Consider the following 19,472-nt stretch of genomic DNA (forward strand, 5'->3'; position numbering starts at 1 on the left):
ACTTTAGCTTCTGCTAAAGTGAACTTTATATTTTAAATTCTTTAAAGTAGGCATTAGTGAATAGCCTTTCTGAAGTGTGATTGAGTTTCAGTGAAAGTGTGTTTAAGAGAAAAATGAGCCGATGTACCCTATAACAAGTGAAACCATGTGCGTACATGGTTAATTAGTTAATTAGTTAATTTTGTTCCCTACAACGTATAAAAAAAGATATTTTGTTCTTGTGTGCTGTTGATTGCATTGCAGATGTACATGGGGTACATGCTAATATTTATCCTGTGTAAAGAGTACCTGGATGTGAAATTGCACATTTATTTTGGGGACAATTTTGTGTGCTTGCTTATTTGATGTGTACAGTTGAACTGCTGAGCCTGAGAACCGGCATGATATAGTGGTTAAGACAGTGGTGACGAACCTATGGCACTCCAGATGTTCATGGACTACAATTCCCATCAGCCCCTCCAGCATGGCCAATTGGCCATGCTGGCAGGGGCTGATGGAAGTTGTAGTCCGTGAACATCTAAAGTGCCATAGGTTCTCCACCACTGGGTTAAGAGCTATGGATTCTAACCTGGAAAACAGGATTTGATTCCCCACTCCTCCACATGAAGCCTCCTGGGTGACTTTGGGCTAGTCGCAGTTTTCTCAGAACTCTTTCAGCCCCACCTACCTCACAAGGTGCCTGTTGTGAGGAGAAGAAGGGAAATTCGCTGAAAGCCACTTTGAGACTCCTGAAAGTAGACAAAAGCAGAATATAAAAACCTGTTATTCTGTATTTTGAAGATGAAAGTAAGAAAGCAATTGGAAAGCAGGTTCTTAGCCTTTCCCCTTACTTGGTTTACTACCAAAAGCATGCTTTTACTTCACTGATAAAAACAATATAGGGAAAAGAATTAGGGAGACCTCTGTTCCAGACTCCTGCAAAATACGTAGGGTGTTTCTTCCTTTTGGGAAGAAAGTCTTCAGAAAGATTAGTGGAATTATGGTTGATATGTAGTTCTGCACAGAGAGAACTTCCTTCTGTTGCTATTTCTAGGGAAAGCAGAAGAGCACTTACTCCAAGGAGCCACCAGATGTTGTGTCACTTCTGTTCTAGAGTAAAGTATTGCATGACTCACCTGGAAGGTGTTTAGGTTGCTTTCAGTTTTATGCCTGTAATACATATACAGTGGAACAATGCGTGTCAGTGTAGAAAACACATCCTTTGGGGAATACTGTGTTTAGAAAATTACAAAGCACTTATTAGTGGATGTTTCTTCCTTATATTATTTAGAGAGAAGCAGCTTGACATCTTGTAGTTTGTATGAGATGAATTAAAAAAAACAAATTATGCAGTAAATGTGGTTTAAATTGTACCATACAAATTAGTAACTTGGGAGGCTGTTAAGAGGCGCTTCAGAGTATAGACTAATGAAGAAGAGTTTGGATTTATATCCCACCTTTCTCTCCTGAAAGGAGACTCAAGGTGATTTACAAGCTCCTTTCCCTTCCTCTCCCCACAACAGACACCTTGTGAGGTAGGTGAGCTAAGAGAGTTCCCAAGAACTGTGACTAGCCCAAGGTCACCCACAGGCATGTAGGAGTGCGGAAACACATCTGGTTCACCAGATTAGAGTCTGTCACTTATGTGGAGGAATAGGGAATCAAACCTGGTTCTCCAGATTAGAATTCACATGCTCTTAACCACTACACCACATTGGCTCTCCAGAAGAACTAGGTTTTGTCCTGGTCTGTAGAAGCAGTCCATTGATTCTGCTTAAGTAGCCCAGGAATTCCTTGGGGTAGTAAGAACTTAAGCGGGTGTAGGGTCCTTTCCAAAACATGCTGATTTTCTTTTGCTTGATCTCACTGTGAGTAGGAAAAGATAGGTAAGACGAAGTGAAGAAACCAGGGAATTCATCTATTTTGGTCTCTTCCTTTTTCTAGTTACGTTCAGAAGGGCCAGGAAAAGGAAGTGGCCTGAATATATTCAATGTTACCTGCTGTTGAAAAAAAAATGACTTATGGGATGTTACCATGATTGTCTGTAGTGTTTCCTGTTGATTAGAAGCAAACCTTTTGTGGAATTACTTTTATTCCAAAACCAGGGCTCGGGAGCAGCACATACAACGTCACCCTTTTTTTAAATTTTTACCAATCAAAGGCTTGGTGATTTTCCTTCACTAATTTCTATTTCACATCCAGTAACTTTGTAAATGTTTATGCTAATCAATGGGCAGGGGAAATTAAAATATATTTTATACAAGAAAGTGCACAGTGAGTGTTTGTTTTAAAATCAATTCTAACTCTCATAAAACTGGACTATGTTTAAATGTTGGACTATGTATAAATGTTCTTAATTTTTTTTACTTGTAGGTGGATCTTGTTTCAAGTGAACTGAGTGTAAATGCTGAGCTTTATATTACAGAAGGTAGCCCATAAGAGCACAGAGGCTATGGTTCCAAAGTCGCATGTTACTTTCACAGTTGATTTTGCACACATGCATATTTGCAGTTTGCAGGCAGGGTCAGCAATCAGCCTTGCCTATTTTCTTGTGCTTTCAAAGGGCTCTCCTTCCCTTTTTATATATTTAGTCAAAAAAGGAAGTGAACTTACCGCACCCAACTCTTTCTCAGTCGGTTGACCCCCAATCCATGCTGCCTGAAGTGTACAGTTGAGCATCCTTTTCAGCCAACATCCCAGCCTTTTTGGAAGAGTGTGGGGCATTTCACTGGCCTCTCAGAAAAGGTCATGCTTTCCTTCCTACACAGCTCTGGTGCTACCCTGCCTTCCTCTGCAACTGACAGTCCCTCAGCAAAGGAGGCTGTACTGTTTTTAAAAACTTCCACAGGTGTGCTGGCCACCCCGTCAGGCAGAGAGTATATAGTGCTCCCCTTTGTTTTGTTCACCGCTTCTAGGGTTTTTACAACATGCATAGCCCCTACGATTGTGTATTTATGTTTGCAGGGTTGTACCATCTATCCTTACCTTGACAACTGGTTGGTGGTAGCTGATTCAGAGGTTCAGTTAGAATGGGACATGGAAAGGGTGACACAATTATGGGATGACTTGAGTTTGTTCATTAATTGGAAGAAATCCAAACTGGATCCGGCATAACAGATGCAGTTTATAGGAGCCTGTTTGGATTCAACAATGGGAAAGGCATTTCTTCCTTGTGAAAGGGGAGAACAAATAAAGGCTCTGGTGCATACATTTCTGAGGCACCCTTACCAGGAGGCTAGGTAAATTCAATGTCTCCTGGGGCATCGACCAAAGCAGTGTGCCTTCTGGCCAGGCTACTCATGCGACTGTTACAGCTGTGGTTTGTGGTAGTGTTTAGACCTATGTTATACTCACGGTCTAAAAAATTTAAGGTACACACAGGTGTGTGCAGATCATTCAAAAGATGGTTGGATGACAGACATCTTTATGGGGGTATGGAATTTGGCATGAAGTTACATGATATAGTGGTGATGTCTGATGCATCCCTTGTGGGCTGGGGAGCCTGGTGTGTGGAATTTGCAGCACAGCACGTGTGATCTAAAAGAGAGCAGAATCTACATATCAGTGGCTCAGCTTGTGCATGCACGGTCCCAATATGTGCCTGCACAGAAGACCTCTATGAACATCAATTGCAGGTAAGTGCATCCCTGTCTTGGGAAAAATAAGATTGCTTAATTTTGAGGGACACAATTGGAGATATGGAAGGCATGCTTATCTGTGGAATGATAAAGTTAAAGTCAATAAGATTTTAATAATCATTATATTAGATGTGCCTTTCTGAGAATATGGCACCAGTTTAAACCTAGACTGTGTCAAAAAACACCTATGTGGCACTCACCACAAGAAGTTTTGTTCAGATGAGAAATGACAATCTCATTCAGATGAAAAATGAAAACAGGTGGATAATATATTGTGTTATATTCGATTTCTCACATGGGGAATGTAAAATGAAATTAAGAGAAGAATTAATGGCAGGAGGGAATAGGTTCCTTTATGCACAATTATTAGAAGGATTTTAAACAGATTAAAGATCCTATGGTTTTGAATATTCTAAGATTGAATTTGAGGTAAAATTGTTTTTGAAAGATAATCATGTTATTGCCAAAACATATAAGCTTTTACTAAGATTTGAAATGGAAGGAGTATTATGAAATGGGCTTTTGGGTACAATATACAAACAGAACAGTGAGAGAATATGTGATTAAATGGTTTCAACTTTAAATACGGTACTAGTCTTAAAAAGAATTTTTATAAAGTGATGAATTAAAATGAATTAAAATCTGCTTAATATATGTTGGAAATATGAATATCACGAAGGGTATTTCATTTATTGTGGTGGACTTGTAACAACATTAAATTTTTTGGTTAATAATACCGTCAACAATTCAGAAAATTTTGAATACTAACATAGAAATGAAACCAGAGGCTTTTCGTTTGGATCTTATGGACAGACAGCTTGAAAAACCAAGGTATTTTGTTTTTAAATATGACCTCAGCATCAAGAATATTATATGCACAAAAGTGGAAAACTTCATCCATACCTACCACAGAAGATTGGCTTGTGAAGTTGTTGGAATTGGTGGAAAGTTGTTGGAATTACTTCTTTGATTAGAGAAAAGAACTTATCTAAATTCACCATTGATTGGAAACCCCTGATAGACTTTTTGCGTGAGACAAAAATGAATGGATGATTCATGGATTTGGGGTATAGAAGACCAAGAAAATAGATATAATAAAGTGTGAATCTTATAGTAAGAATAATTAAAGAACTAATTTTACAATTTTAATTTAGAAAGCAAGTAGTAATTTTTTAAATATTTAATATTGGGTGCAGCCGAAATCGGGAGCCTTCCCTCTCATTGTAGTGTGATTTTTATGTACTTTTTGTGCATTTTTTTGTCTGTTTGGTTTTGGTTTGCTTCTTTTTTTCTTTCTGTAAGTTTATCAAAGTCTTAATAAAAATTATTTGTGAGTAAAATTGCCAAGGAGAGGTACTTTTGATACTTTAAAAATTACGGCCCTATAACTAGAAAAAGAATAGTGATTTCCTACCGGAAATTTAAGAGTGATCTTCATATTGCAATAAAGTCTTTTCTCACAACACAAATGAAATATCCTGCAGACATTTTGAAAAGAACTGTTTTCGCTTTTTTTTTTGTTTGGATAACGTGGAAAAATAAAGTGTTGCCAGCAAAAATTGGTCTTTGTCCCGCCATTTTCTGCTGCTTCAGAGATCCTCCATGCCGCCTGGCATTTGTTGAAAGGTTTCCCAGGGCTGTTTCCTCTGCTTGTGTTGCAGCCAGTTTGTAAAGTATTATCTATTAATTAATTTAATTAATTAAATTTATATACTGCCCCTCCCCCAAAGGGCTGTGAATATATGAATCAACTTTCCCTGCCAATGACACACGTGTCTTTTTTCCATTTTTGTTTTGTTTTAAAGACATGTCTTCAAAGTTATGAAGACACGATATGAGAATTGGCTGCAAATCATAGCTTCGAAGGCATGTCATTGAAAACAAAAAATTTTTTGGAAAAAATGACACGCGAAATCGGCAGGGAAAACTATTTTATCATTTTATTTCATTAAACTTATACCCCGGTCATCCCTGGCCATGGCCAGGCTAATTAATGTTTTACATTAGTTAAAACATTATATAAAATCACATTAAATAGGTAAAACCAAACAAGTTCCCTTCTACTAATGATGGCAATAAGTAACCCTTCAACCATATAAAAACTTCAGTCTAAGATTTTAATAGGGTGGCAGTGGGGAGCGAAATGATATTTAAGACAGTGGTCCAATCTTACGTTGATGGTAAGTGGTTGGGAGGCTGGTAAACAGATGATGTAACGATGGATAGCCTCAACCAAAACCAGCGGAACACCTCCATCGTACACGCCATGCGGAATCGAGTAAGCTCCTGCAGGGCCACGATGTCAACAGACAAAGAGTTCCACCAAGCTGGAGCCAGGACCAAAAAAGCCCTGGCTCTGGTCGAGGCCTACCTAATGTCCTTAGGGATGAGGACCACCGGTGATTTCCCATCAGAGGAAATAAGGAACTGAGTTTATTCATGTACTTTACATAAAATAGTAGCTGGCTGTGATGCAAACAGAGGAAAAAGCCCTGGGAAACCTTTCAGCAAATGGCAGGCAGCACAGAGGATCCCTGGAGCAGCAGCAAACAAGCTGTGGAGAAACCAAAATTGAGGGTTCTGGTGGGTTTTCCGGGCTGTGTGGCTGTGGTCTGGTGGATTTTGTTCCTAATGTTTCGCCTGCATCTGGCATCTTCAGAGGTGGCATCTTCAGAGGTGTATCACAGAGAAAAGTCTGTTTCACACTGTGTCTAAGTGAGAAGGGAAAGTTTAGTGTGGTATATTGTCCATGTCCGGGGGGGGGGGAGGGGGGGCGCAATCATTAAGTGTTTGGGTAGAACTTGCTATGCAAAGGTGTGGTTGAGTGCATTGTATTGCGGGTGGGGTTATCAGTCCATTTTTTAAGTACTGGGAGCCAGGCTTTGCCAAAATTTAGAGCTTTAAACCAGGCGGGAAAAACAAAATATTTCCTGATCTTCACACAATGAGTCAGAAATGTCTTCAACTTGTCTTGGTGGGCGAGATAGCTAGTTCAGCATTTTCAAAAAAAGCCCTGGGTTAAGCAGAAATAAAACATCCTGAGGACGTCTTAGGGGGAAAGTGTGAAATTCCTGCCCAAATTGCTTCTTTTAACATCCTCAAGATGTTTTATTTGTGTTTGCAGAAAAGACCAATGAAAGTAATCTGCTTTGTTATTAAAAGAAGAGGCTTTGAGAGATGATTTCATGTTTCAGCCTGAGAAAGAGAAACATTATTTCCCCCTATGTGCGGTTTGAGGACACAGTGGTAGCAGTTATAGAGAAGGAGCTTGTAGAAGCAAAATGTTTTCATGGGTATAGATCAGTGGTGGTGAACCTATGGCACGGGTGCCAGAGGTGGCACTCAGAGCCCTCTCTGTGGGCACCCACGCACAGAGTTCATCATGTGGGGGGGAAATTGCCCCCCCCCCCACATCTAGGCTGGCCTGGGCCGCTGGACTTGATGTGCGTGCACCTCAGTGAGCAGGGAGGACTCGGCTGGTGGGCCTGGTGTCTGTGCTTCAGGTGGCTGCTGCCCGGGGGGTGGGTGGGCAGAGACGGCAGAGATGCTAGAGAGGTGCAGAGTGGCGCATGTGGGACTTGCTGGAGGCTACAGCAGACTGGCCCCTGCTCGAGGGGGGTATTCAGGTTAAATTGCCGTGTTGGCACTTTGCGATAAATAAGTGGGTTTTGGGTTGCAATTTGGGCACTCGGTCTCGAAAAGATTCGCCATCACTGGTATAGATGGAGGTCCATGGTTACTGGAACAGTTAGCACTTGATGGCCTTAGAATTCTAAGTGTTTCTTACTTCAATAGAGTCTTTATTATAAGTTTGTTGTCAGAACTGCTGCGTAAAGCCAAAGTAACAGGTAAGCCCGTTTTCTAAACTTAGCCACTGTTGATCTGTATGACAGCATCACAGGCTGTTCCACCCAAGCAAAATATAGTGCTGAAGTTGTTCCAGTGTTTTTGGAATGTGGAACAAATAGCTCACTCTAAGGGCTGTGTCCTTGGGAAGGGATGTGGAAAGCATTGCTTATTTTAGGTGAGCACACTGCTTGTATGCACAGCCTGAACAGAGTGGGACTCATCCCAGTTAAGTCCAGAGTACTTTTTTGGAAGCAAGTTCAGCTGCGCAGAAGTCAGCTTGTGGCTGACTAACAGCCAGCTCAAGTTACCATTCATCCTTAAAAAGTCTGGCTCAAGCCAGAATCCCCCTTCTCCTCCTCATCTCTTTCATTCCAGCTGTAAAAAGAATGCCAAATAACAGTGAAAGATTTATGGCTCTGTCATATTATCCCAGGTCTGCTGCAAAACATTTCAGGTTCTCATCTGCTTGGGATTCCGAGGGACCTCATGCACAAGCCCCCCCTCCCCCCCGCTGGTTAATTGAGACTTAGATTTCTAGATTGTGGAAAGACTGCAAATAATTGCCATTGGACACCACTTATCAGTGAGGCACCTATCCTGTGGGGGTTCCATAGGACACAAGCCTATCCCACATGCTTTTCAACTTGTAGTCGTCGCCATCATCTTTATTTATGGTCAATGACCAAATACTTTTCAGCTTGTATGTAAAGCCCTTAGCTGACCCAAAACTATGAATGATTTGGCCTATCGTTAATATGCAGAATGTACTCAGCTGTATCTATCCTTATCCAAATCATCTCGTGATGCAATAGAGGTTCTGAGATGTTGACTGGCTAAGTTAGATGGCTAAGGGTGAACAAATTGAAACTAAATCCAGGACAGACAGAGGTAATGCTGCTTGGAAAGATGGACATCTTTAAGGACATTATGCTTCACACTTTCAATGGGGTTCAGTTGACCCTTGCTGACTCTGTTAAGGGTCTTGGTGTTGTACTGGATCAGCCATTCCTGTTGGCGAAACAAATTAACGTAGTTGCAAAAAATGCTTTCTTCCTTTTTTCCAACTCAGTCTAGCCCTGAAGATGGCCTTGATATGGATGATCTGGCCACCTGGATCCATTGAGACTAGACTACTGTAATGCACCCTATATAGGTTTTGCCTCAAAGCCAGTTCAGAGACACCAGATGGTGCAGAATGCTGCAACTTGGTTATTATTGGGATAGACTGACATGCAGATTACTCTCATTCTGCAGTCACTCTATTGGTTTTCCATTAGTTACTGGGCTCAATTTAAGATACTGCCTATCATATACAAAGCCCTTCATGGTATTGGTGCCTCATATCTGCAGGACCACCTCTCCTCTCTGCCGCAACAGCTTTACTCATCTGAGTTGAACATTCTGAGGGTACAACTGTATATATGGGCAAGATCAACAACTTCTTGTACAAGCACGTGTATTCTCTGTTATGGCCCCACCTGATGTAATGCTCTGCCTGATGAGATCAGGAAGGCTGTCACTTTCCTGACATTCTGCAAACTATGCAAAACTGAACAATCCAAGCAGAACTTTTGCACAGGAAATAAGACTGCGCTATAACAATATGGTTCAGAAAGAAGCTTGGTGCAAAGGATGTAGACAATATCACTGTGTATGGTTCATACTCTCTATTGCCTTCTTGCTATGAACTTTTAGCTTTTGGTTAACACTTCATATTAATACTTACTTTGTGCTTTGCCTTTGGTTGGTTTCTAGATTCTATATGTCAGACCATATTGCATCGTCTGAGGGATGTGTTTCTCTCCCCCACCCCCAATTGATTGTATTGACTTATTCTGTGTTATCTGCCTTCAGTCCCTGAGAGAAAGGCAGATATAAATAAAGTTATGTAAATAAATAAACTACCAATCACTGATAAGAGACAAATATAGAAAGTGTTTTTCTTCCATCCTCAAAAAAGTACGTGATGATATTGTTATTTATAGAACCACAGGGCAAATTATTCAGTGCCAAAAAAGGCCGCCTACTTTTTGCAATGTTGAAAGATGCTAAATAGAGTTATATTAATACAAGGCACACCGCTCCTTCCAAAACACAAATCGAGATGGAAGCAAAACAGTAGATCTATACAGACAAAATGCCTGTCGAGCAGGAATTAAAATCTATTTTTTTTGCTTTTTTTGTAAACATTTTTTCAAACAAGAAAAATGATAATTTGACACCTTAGTTTGAAGAATGAGCTTACCTTGTGTCTTGTACAGGAACTTTTCAAACTTCCCAAATAATAAAAAGGCCAGAGCATTGATGGAGATGCAGTGGGTACCTCCTGGGCTTTTAGGAGGAATCTGGCATAAGAAACAGAATGAGTGATGGAGGACTTAGGTGGCCCTTAAGGGCAGCACTGATTAAGGAATGGAGATAATGGGTGAACCACACTGGAGATAATGGGTGAACCAATCCTGATGCTTACACTGTTTCTGTCTACATTTCCAAACCTTTAGGCCTTTGTTCATCCTATGCTACCTGTAAGAAGAATCATTTGGGTTTATACGCCACTTTCTCAACCATAAAGAGTCTCAAAGTGGCTTACAAATTCCTTCCCTCCCTTTCCCCACAAAGACACCTTGTGAGGTAGGCGGGGCTGTGAGAGTTCTGAGAAAACTGTGACCCAAGGTCACCCAGCAGGCTTCACATGGAAGAGTGGGAAAACAAACCTGGTTCACCAGATTAGAGTCAGGCACTCATGTGGAAGGAAGGGGAATCAAGCCCAGAGGTCCACTACACCATTCTAGCTCTAAAAATGACATAGAAAACCTGAACAAGTCCAGCCTGGTTGTTTTTATATGGTCAGATTTAAAATATAATCTTAATGGGAGAGAGGAAAAAATCTACCTTGGTATATCAATAACAGTAGACCAACAGGCAGAGCCAAGCAAATGAAATAGCTCAGACAGTTACAAGCCCAATGTGCATAGCAGAAATATCATGATGCCTCTATGTAGTGAATAGATTTGCTGATCTGCCAAGTTTCCTATTTGCCACAGAGTACTCTGGAAGAACATCAGTAAGTGTGCTAACAGTAAAACATTGCAAAGCTAATTTTTAAAACTGATCTCGGGATACTTCGAGTGAAGCCGTGCCTTTAGAGTCCTTCTTTACGGTCATTGACGCATCACATGCTGTGCAGCCAAAGAAGTGGGAAGGATGGCTGGAGGCAAACCAGTGAAGGATGCTGATCACATTTGCTGATGGTGATGTTTTGCTAAATTGTTAATTTATTTGAGTTCTTTGTTGGAATGGCTTCAGGGCATTTTTCAGCCTTTTCTCTCCTCTCTGCCTTTCTTGGATATGCCACTCTAAAGGGTCTGTAAAGAGCAAAGGCAATTTAAGTTTAGCAAACAACGTTTCATCCTCTGAATTTCATATCTTCCTACTTCCCACTGCCTTAAGAAAGACACTAATGTTTCCACTTTTCTATTCTTTTAGGCTAAAAATAAACAACATGGTTTATGAAGCAACTGAAGATCGTGCAGGGTCTTGCTTAAGTCACTCTCCATCTAGTCAAACCTGAGCTCCTCATAAGTGAAGCCTGGTTTTGCAAAAGGAAAGTTACCATATCACGAAGAAGTGACTTTTGGGGGGAAAGGCGTGAATATTCACTTGTCCTACTTGGACTATTGTTTTTGTATATGCCACAGTTATGTATAGAAATACTTTCTGAGAAAACTTTAAAGACCTTCTGCAAATATCCTGGGCCAATTGAGTCTTGTTGAGCATCCTAGAGAACTGGGGTTGGTTAATTTTGCCAGCTCTGAAATATAAAATTGGATTCAGTATTTGGGAACAAAAGCTTTGTAGGACTTTTAACATTTAAAAGCACTGTGCTAAAGTTCCCTTACTTATGGTGCTGATAGCTAATCCAGAAGGTGGTATGCTGAATGACTGTGAGAAAAGACAGCCATGCTCTTCCCTAGTGTGTTGTCCATGACATCATTATAGGGACACCATTATAGGGAAAACCTACATAAGCTGGTGCAGGAGCATTCAAATACTGATAGTAGTATAAAGCCTTTCAATGGGAAGTCCCTTTGCTATGAGGTATTTCCAATGGTGCTTCATAACCAGATGATATTGGTGATAATCAAAGTGATGGAAACTTTTTGAAGCACAGCTGTCAATATCATTATCATTCTGATGCAGGTGTGTTCTAGATGTGCAGTGCTGACTTTGCCTCAACTGTATCATAACTTGTAGATCATTTCACATATCAATTTTTCCCATTTGCTTGGAAGTAGTTTTTAATATACTTATGGTGGGATTCCCAGTTTTGGACACACATTTTGACATGGTGAGGGCCTTTGTGTAAATCAGGGAAATTAAGAGCAGTATTGTAAGAAGTACTGACTGACAAGAGGGTAAACTCCCCTAGTGCAATCGCTTAAGGGGAAATGGTCACAGTGGAGGAATCAGTGGCTACATCAGCAGAAGGCAATGGACAGTTCCAGTGGTGACAAGGGGTTGAGGAATCCTGAAGGGTAGCTGGCAAGCAGTAGCAGTTGTCGAGAGTGACACTGACAGAAAATCTATCATGGACCACAGCAGTGCCACTTCTGCTAACCTTGGTTAGTACTGCACAGAAGAAAGCAATGGTAAACCACTTTTGATAATCTATGGTGAGACAATCCAAAATGAAAAAGATATAATGCTGAAAAAGATATGGTGCTGGAAGATGACAACCCCAGGTTGGCTAGCACTCAATTAGCTCCTGGGGAAGAGCAGAGTGCTATTGTTAATGATGTGACTGGAGTAAAGCTAAAAGAACATTCAGAAGTGTATTCCTTAGACAGTATGCATGCTGTTTATTTTTGTTGCCCACATATAGAACTCTGTGTTTATCTTTGTTGAGTTGTTCACGTCAGCCCACTTTTCCAGTGTGTTCAGATCTCACTGGATTCTATCTTTATCTTTCCGGGTGTTTGCTACTTCTCCCAGTTTGGTATCATCTGCAAATTCAGTGAATAGTTCCTCCACCTCTCCCCATCCAGATCATTTGTAAAAAAAAAAAAAGCAGTAGGTCCAGAATTGAGCCCTGTGGCATCCCACTGGACATCTCCCTCCAATCAGATCAAATGCCATTGACAACTAGTCTTTGAGTGTGGCTCTTGAACCAATTCTCTGTGCACCTAACTAACCTGCAGTGCTCTGGTTTACCCATCAGAACATAATGTGGAACCCTGCCCAAAGTTTTATTGATACTGAAATCCAGGTAAACAACACTGGTGGTGTTCCCATAATCCAGTAAGAGTATCACTCTTTGAACAATTCCAAAATTTTGAAACAGAGAAGTAATCAAATGACATCAAAACATGAATTTACATTGCCTGTTTCTCCATTTAAGTTTGTGTGTGTGTGTGTCTATGTGTGCGCGCGCCAGGCAGAGGCAGAGCAAGAGGAAACTGCCAGCGGTGTGCACGCACCCTACACCCCTGCCGCAACACTGTCTGCCTCGCCCTGGAACGCCTCCGTCATGGCCCGGCCACGCCTCTGCTGTGGCTCCACCCGGAGCATTGCGCCACCCTGCCCCGTGGGCGCTACGCCACTGGTGCCAGGAAACTGTTGGTGTTTAAAAATTCAAAGTGATTCTGGAAACAGCAACAGAAAGTCTTTTTCTTTCTACACATAATTCATTTAAGCTGTTCTTGTGAACTCTGCTCCATCTTCATACTGACAGGTCTTAAAAGGTGTTTTAATCATTTCACAGCAAAATGGATGATGTATCATGTCACTTTCCCATTTTATCCGTACAACAACCCTATCAAGGGAGAAAAATTAGTCCAAAATCACTTTGTGAGTTTCATTAACTAAGTGGAGATTTGAACGTGGGTGTCTTCTGTTTGGGCTGCAATTCTAAAAATGCTTTCCTGGGAGTAAATTCTATTAAACAAAACGGAGCTTTTCTTCAGAGTCTATCTGCATAAGTTCCCCAATTCTAACACTCAGCCCTCTAACCTCCAATTACACCAATTTAGCTTCATTTTAGATTGTTGAAGTTTAGCACTCAATCTCATTTGTTCATCTTTGTGCTGGATATTCTGATTAATGTTGTTTTACATCCTTGTTAAAATGATACCACAAAATATTCTAAAACTAGCAGGAAAGGCCATTGTGGAGAGCTAATGTTGTTCCCATCTTCAAAAGGGGGAAAAAAGAGGACCTGAACAACTACCGGCTAGTCAGCCTGACATCAATACCAGGAACGATTCTAGAGAAGATCATTAAGGAGACAGTCTGTAAGCACTTGGAAGGGAATAATGTGACCACTGAAAATCAACATGGGTTTCTCAAAAACAAGTCATGCCAGACTAATCTTATCTCTTTTTTTGATAGAGGCCGTTTCCGCACGAAGGCGGAAACGGCCGGGTTGGCGTTTATGACGCTGACCCGGCGACACTGGGACCGTCCGCATGGACGGTCCTGGGAACAGCTGGGCAGCTGGCGTCACGGAGCACCGGCGCCCGGCCGACCCCGCGGATAGCCGCCCCCTGGCGGACAAAACCCTGGTTCCGCGCCTGCTCCAGCGGCGCAGGCCAGGGGGGCGTGTCCCCAGGCCTCGGCGATGCGCCGGAGGCCCGGGGACAAGGTGAGTGCCGGGTGGGGGAGGCAGCGTGAAGCCGCTGCCGTTCGCTCGGCAGCGGCTTCACTGCGGCGTTTCCCCAAAAAGAGCGCTGGGAAGCGCTCTGGGGAAACGCCGGCTTCAGGCTGCGAGGGCGGCGCGGCTGCGTTGCAGCTGCGCCCCCCGTGCGAATGGCGGCCTGGAAATGGCGTTTTTACCGTCTCCAGGCCGCCATTCATTGCCCGTGCAGAAACGGCCAGAGTAACAAATTTGGTAGATAAAGGGAATGCTGTGGATGTAGTATACCTTGATTTTAGTAAGGGCTTTGACAAGGTGCCCCATGATATTCTTGCAAGTAAGCTGGAAAGATGTGGACTAGACAATGCAACTGCTAGATGAATTTGTAATTGGTTGGCAGAACAGAAAGGCTGAACAGAGCTCATCAGTGGCTCATTTTCATCCTGAAAAGAAGTGACCAGTGAAGTGCCACAAGGTTCTGTCCTGGGCCCAGTGCTATTCAATATTTTTTATCAATTACTTGGATAATTAAATAGAGGGCATGTTAATCAGATTTGAAGATGATACCAAATTAGGAGGTGTAGCTAATACCCTGGATTCAAAATGACTAGAATTAGAGAGCTGGGCCAAAACTAACCAAATGAGTTTCAACAGAGATAAATGTAAGATTCTACACTTAGGCAGAAAAAATGAAATGTACAGTTATAGGATGGGTGACACCTGGCTTGACAACACTACATGCAAAAGTGATCTGGGAGTCTTCGTAGACCACAAACTGAACATGAGTCAGCAGTGTGATATGGCAGCCAAGAAAGCCAATGCAATTCTGGGATACATCAGTAAGAGTGTAGTGTCTAGATTGAGGGAAGTAATTGTACCACTCTATTTTGCATTGGTAAGACCTCACCTAGAATACTGTGTTCAGTCCTGGGCACTGCAATTTAAGAAGGCTATTGACAAGCTGGAACGTGTCCAGAGGAGGGCAACCAAAATGGTAAAAAGTCTGGAATCCATGCCCTACCAAGAGAGACTTAGGGAGCTGGAGATGTTTAGTTTGAAGAAGCGAAGGTTAAGGGGGGACATGATAGCTATGTTTAAATATTTGAGAGGATGTCATGTCGAAGAGGGAACAAGCTTGTTTTCTGCTGCCTCAGAGACTAGGACATGGAGTAATGGATTCCAGATGCAGGAAAAGAGTTTCCACCTAAACATTAGGAGGAACTTTCTGACTGTCAGGCCTGTTTGACAGTTAAATTCACTACCTCAGAGAGTGGCAAACTCTTTCTTTGGAGGTTTTTAAACAGAGGCTGGATGAACATATGTTGGGAGTGATTTGATTGTGTGTTCCTGCATGGCAGGGGGTTGGACTTGATGACTCTTGTGGTCTCTTCCAACTCTATTATGATTCTATGATTCTAATACAACAGGGTCTAGACAGCAGCTGTTGGTGGGTGCAACAGGTTTGGGCTCTCCACCCCCCCCCCCCTTGCTTCCCAAGGCCCACAGGTCTTGGGAAGTGAGGTGAGGAGAACAATTATGTGTGCTGGACTGTGGACCATGTTCTCTCCCTCCTCCTCCTCCTCGCTTCCCAACCCTGCAGGAGTTAAGGAAGGAAGGGGAAGCAATCCTGTGTGCAGAGCCAAGCTAACTTGGCTTCACATGCAGGATCATGTGTGCTTCCCAACTTCTGCCAGCTCAGATAGGAGGGTGGGGGCATCTTGCAAGATCATACCTGCTCTCCCCCTGCCTCTCCTGTCTCAGATAGCATTCAATAAGAGTGGAACACAATAGGCTAGGAGTGTGTAGTTGCCACGTTCTCTGTTCTTACTGAATTATATTTTAGGTTGGGAAGCAAGAAGGGGGAGGGAGAAAACATGATCCATAGTCCAGCACTCCTCCTGCCTTTTCTGTCTCATATATCATTTGGTAAGAAGGGAACACAATTGACTAGGAGTGTGTCATCGCCACATGTTCCATTCTTACTGAATTATATTTTAGGATATTACAGTGAAAATGTTAACACTGATAGGAACACAGAGATAGTTTTCACACTGCAGTGTTAAATGTTTCAGGATTTTAGCAGACATAATTTAAAAAAGCCTTGTGCTCATTTTCACTTTGTTAAGGTGATGCAGACAAGAGTTTTGAGCTTAACTCTGACAGAAAATATAACACAAGTTGTTAAGAATATTAATAAGGTTTTCATTAGATCACAGCCTTATTCAAGACAGATAAGGTATCAGAGAATTTGAATGTAGACACTCTGATTGCCTCTCATATGCAGGACTGTAAAATGCAAACAAAATAAAAACAAAGATAGTACTTCTATTAGTGGTCTACCAGGGAGAATTTTATTGAGTACAGCTTTTCTTACTGTTGTATGTCAGTCTACACTGCAATGAGCTATTTATGGTCATGGGAGGGGGAGGGGGTAAATAGCAATTTAAAGGCCTGCTTTGGGATATAGTCAGGGTTTGCACTGCCAATGAATCTAAAAGGATGTAACTTGGTTTAGGATTGCATCTGTACTTTACATAAAAGCAGTGTGTGTTAAACATATTTACTGTGGTTGTTTTTAGAGCCTCACAACCAAGACAAGAGTGACTGAGGGTCAGTAAAAATTAAGCTTGCAACAATTTTTTAAGAAGCTTGCAACAATTTTTTAAGAAGCTTGCAACAATTTTTTAAGAAGCTTGCAACAATTTTTAAAACTGTCCAGAGGCTAGAACATGTTTACTGAGAAACTGTCCAATGGTCCTCTGTGGTGGGATTTTGACAGCGTACTCTCAGTTCCATTAATTGTATCGTCATGTCACTATAGTGCTGTTATCAAGCTATATCACATTCTCCCCACCCCCAAGACAGAATCTAAAATGTAAAAGAAGAGAACTAGTGTGATTAATATATTGCTATTTAAACTACCAGCTGTCCACATGAGAGCATATTGCTCAGATATGTGATACTGCTGAGGTAAAAATTCCCTCATGTAAGCGAACATGGAGCTTGGACTACAGTTTGTGGGGTGGATGTTTGCATTAGGTGGGTACTATGATTGCCAACTCTAGACTGGGACATTCTGGAGATTAGGGGGTAAGGTCTCAGGAGGCCTGGGTTTGAGCAGGGAGGGGATATATATATTATCCTCACAAGATCATCTCCCCTTGGTTCTCCAGGACAACTTTCAGTCCAGCTGGCATAGGACAGTCCAAAGTACCAAAGTACCATACAACAGATGGGATTTTTCGTACACATATAGTTTATGCTAATGGTACTGCAGAATGGATGCACATTTATTTTGTTGTACTGGTCGCTGATTGTAAATAAATGACTGATGATTAATTCTTCAAGTTATTGTAAGGAAATGGACAGGTTCCTAACTATAACCCAACAATAGCTACGTTTCAAACATAGAACTGCAGGAGAGACCAAGAGATTTTAGAGAACGAAATTAATTTGTTCTCCAGACTTAGGTACAGAAAGTCACAACCTCAGCTTGTTTACCCCAAAACAAAATAAGAATGCTGAACAGTTAGCTACAGATGGCATGATAGGGTTTCTTGGTTTAAAAGCTCTGTTTTGAGTGACACTTTCTGCCCCCTTCCGCACACGCAAAATAATGCGTTTTCAAACCACTTTCACAACTGTTTGCAAGTGGATTTTGCTATTCCGCACAGCTTCAAAGAGCACTGAAAGCAGTTTGAAAGTGCATTATTTTGCATGTGCGGAATGAGCCTCTGTTTCCTTTGCATGAAGTATGAAGAAAAGAAGGTTGAAGAATGAAGAAAAGAAGGTTGAAGAATGAAGAAAAGAAGGTTGTATTTGCAGTTTCAGGTGTCAGTGACTGGAAGAAAGGCTCCCAAACTTATTTAATTCTGTGAACTATGTAAAATAGTTGTTTGGGAGAACAATTTTATAATGCTAATAGAGAACAGGACTGCAGTCTGTGCCACAGGGTGTGCTATTCCAACATGATCTCACAGCCCTGTTTTAATTTTTTGTGATTCTATTTTCTTCATTGCTTGACAGAGCATGTCTGATACTTTTTTACACTTTTTGACCCCTAATCCTGTTGCATTGCTTTAGAGACCTCTTATGCTATTTGATTACATTGCTTTATACCATGTAATCCACCTTGAGTCTTAAGTAGAAAATGGGTCTAGTGATGGATGCCCCCACCCATATATTAATTTCTTCACCCCCATAGTAAATAGTGATGGATGCCCCCACCCATATATTAATTTCTCCACCCCCATGATACAATTTTTCTGGCTATGGGCCTGCCAGAGGGACACCATCTTTAAAAGTCTTAAAGTGGGGCTTTCAAACTGTTTTCTTTGCTAACACTTTCAAAGAGGTACAGCCTGCAGGTTTTGTGGGGGGGGGGTTGGGGGATGATTGGGGTTTTAATGTTTTTTGTATGTTTTACATTTGGATTTGTAAGCTGCCTTGCACCGCAAAGGAAAGGTGTGCCTGGAGAATGTCTAGAGATTTGGGGGCAGTGCCTGCAGAGGGTGGCATCTGGGGAGGAGAGGGAGTGCAGAAGATATGTAATTCCACAGAGTTCACCCTCTGAAGCTGCCATTTCCTCCAGGGGAATGGATGCCTGTGGTCTGAAGATCAGTTGAAATACTGGGAGATCTCCAGGCTTCACTTGGAGGATGGCAACCCTATAAATTGAGTATATCCTGTCTCACAGTTAATGAACTGATAACATTCTGCTGCCTAGAAGTCTTTGCGACTAGAGAGTGTAATTCAAGTGTGTGTGTGTGTGTTTTCAATTTACAGAGCAACCATAAGGAACTCTTTCTGGGAATAAGCTCCACTGAATAGATCAAAGCAGTATACTGAGCAGGTATTTTAAAGATTGATCTCATGATGGGACTTTGACAACTAACCACAAAAATCCAAACTGGCTTTTACAGCATCTTAAACTGCAAAACTCAGCTGCTGCTACAACTTTTTCTGGCCTGGGCCTGACAGAGACTTGTTTTGTTAATTGCTCCATTTTGGGGAGGGCACAGAATAGCAACCTTCAGTCTCCAACAGTAAACTTCAATATATTTAAGAGGAAAAGGTATAATTGAAATCCTTGTCAGGGAGGAATTTCAACAATGTTCATAACTATTTTGTCAGTTCAGATTTCTTTTCAAGTGAGTGACGGCAAACAAATCACAGCCTATCTGAATGTTCCTGTGCCTTAGTTTCCTTGTGGTTCGTTGATCCTTATGAATTAAAAGCAACCCCTTTTAAAAAATAATAGTGCCTCATGTCCAGAGAAGGAAATCCCACTGATAGATCAAGAACTATGCACACACAAATATAGAACTGTGACGGCATGCATACTCAAAAGTATTGTCCAATGTGACTCTCCCTCC

This window comes from Sphaerodactylus townsendi, linkage group LG06 (assembly GCF_021028975.2).
Source record: "Sphaerodactylus townsendi isolate TG3544 linkage group LG06, MPM_Stown_v2.3, whole genome shotgun sequence".
In the NCBI taxonomy this organism is placed as follows: domain Eukaryota; kingdom Metazoa; phylum Chordata; class Lepidosauria; order Squamata; family Sphaerodactylidae; genus Sphaerodactylus; species Sphaerodactylus townsendi.